Genomic DNA, 2,128 nt, shown 5'->3' on the forward strand with positions numbered 1-2,128 from the left:
AGGATTCTTTTACGAATTTAAATTACATTAAAAGCTTATTTTGTAATCACATTTCACGTTACAGTTTTATAAATATACTTGATACATTATTTAATAAGTACCTCGAATTATCTTCTTTCGGAAATTACTTTTGTAGAATAGGTATATTGTCATACCATATTAAATATATCAGTGGAACAGTTAATATAATTGAAAATTCAACGCATTTTCCAGAACAATAATTAATTACAGAGATGACAATATGGGAAATTAACCCTAAAAGTCCCTAACATACACTTCTAATATTAACGTGAAGAAAAAGCAACAACTTTCGTAATTTATAAGTGTTCAATACATGACATACATTTCCAACAAATTTCAACGAAGGAAAACAAAGGAATGACTTATTTCCTCTTCAGTTTTTCTTACACTACATGCAACAATTTAGCATTACAATTCACACTCTTAACACACAAGAATTTGAATACAATTTACATGAAGTGTGGTGTCTGACAATTCTATATCATGGGTTAGCTTGTAATAAAACAATTTAATTTCGGCTAAATTGGGATGTGTTCCAATCAATTTTAATCAATATTTAATTATTTAAAATTTAAAAAGAAATATACAGTTTCTACAGTTTTTACATCTGTATCTTCTAATTTAATTGGATAATTGTTACTTAATGAAAGGTAAGATTTTGATTGGAAATTTCATTTAGTCTACTTAACTACTAACTAAATTAATGTGTACTTTTCTGTATTTGCTAAAACAGAGAAAACTCTACCTTTGTAATAAATCTGGAATTCTGTATTTGAATCCTAATAATTTAGAAATTTCATTTATATTTTGAACATCTTTCGAGTTTTCCTTTCTCCTTCCATAATTACTTTTTAATCTATAAAGAGTAAAGTATTACATTTGTTGTTTCAAAATAAATAAAGGTAAAATTTTTAAAAAATAATAATAAATAAATATTTTTCTAGTAAATCTGATATTACAAACAAAAATTTTAAATGTAATTTAATAAATTTGATCCCCGAATCAATAGAAATTAAATATTGATGGTATTAATATAAATCAAGATTTATATTTAGTTTTGTTTCATACGTAAAATGTTAGAAGATAATTTAAATTATGAGTTTAAAATTCTAAACGACACATTACTACACAAACCATTGCTGCCTATTAAGAATTCATTAAAGATTTTCTAGAAATAAATGAAAATCGTTTAAAACGTTTAAAAATTTAATTATATGATTTTTACAATTCATTAAATTTAGAAATAATTGAATTTAATTTATTTGTTATTAAAGGTGGTTTTTGGAGACGGATTTACAAGGAAACATTTTTACCAAATCAATAATTTGCACTGGGAATTAGAAAAGGAATATTTAAATACGTGTAAGTTTTTGTTTTATAATAAAATCGAATCGTTCTCGGACTGTTCATTTACAAGAGACTCCTTAATAGTTTTCTTTTCTCCGAATAACAACATTTAACAGTAGAAGTTAAAACAAAAGAAGACTTCTATAATGATGTATTAGAATGCAGTATGATGCAAATTTCTGAAGAAAATGTTAATGGAAACAAAGACTGATGCATGATGAAGGAATAGTGAAAAAGGTTTCATTGCTGATTACGGAATTTCCAGGGGAGATAAAAACTTAATCATAATCACTGCAAATAAGTTGAAAGTAATAGTATTTATTTCATTATCTAATTTTAGACAATTTATATACTGTAACCACAAATACATTTCCTACATTTAGATAAAAGATAACTATATATTTTTATTATTTCTTGAACCGGCGAGTTTCAAGATACCCACAATGAGTTTTTATAAATTATTTTAAAATATTTACTAGATTTCAAAACTTTACATAAATACTCCATCTCAATTTTTTTCCTGCATTTTCAGCCTACTTTCTTAATATTTTCCATGTTTCTCTCAAATAATTTTCTCCCAAAGCTTCTCATATCACAAATTATGGACTGAAGTGTCAATTACAAATTCAAAACTCAGCAACTACATTTTGATAGCATAAATATAGTTGAAAACATCTCTTGCAATACATTGCATGGTTGCAATTAATGCTGATTTTCTCTGGTTGGCTAAGAGTTTGGCTTGTATCTTATTGCTTATTTC

General features: G+C 25.2%; 1 long non-coding RNA gene across 1 annotated transcript; it reads left to right on the forward strand.

The window, feature by feature from the left end:
* The first annotated feature begins 671 nt into the window (after positions 1 to 671).
* Positions 672 to 1,775, forward strand: LOC136990921 (uncharacterized). The gene is made up of 3 exons (XR_010879588.1): positions 672 to 923; positions 1,296 to 1,383; positions 1,488 to 1,775. It is a non-coding gene; the product is annotated as an uncharacterized lncRNA (long non-coding RNA).
* The last annotated feature ends 353 nt before the right edge of the window (positions 1,776 to 2,128 follow it).

Source organism: Centruroides vittatus, unplaced genomic scaffold (genome assembly GCF_030686945.1).
Source record: "Centruroides vittatus isolate TY-2023 unplaced genomic scaffold, ASM3068694v2 contig_10, whole genome shotgun sequence".
Lineage (NCBI taxonomy): Eukaryota > Metazoa > Arthropoda > Arachnida > Scorpiones > Buthidae > Centruroides > Centruroides vittatus.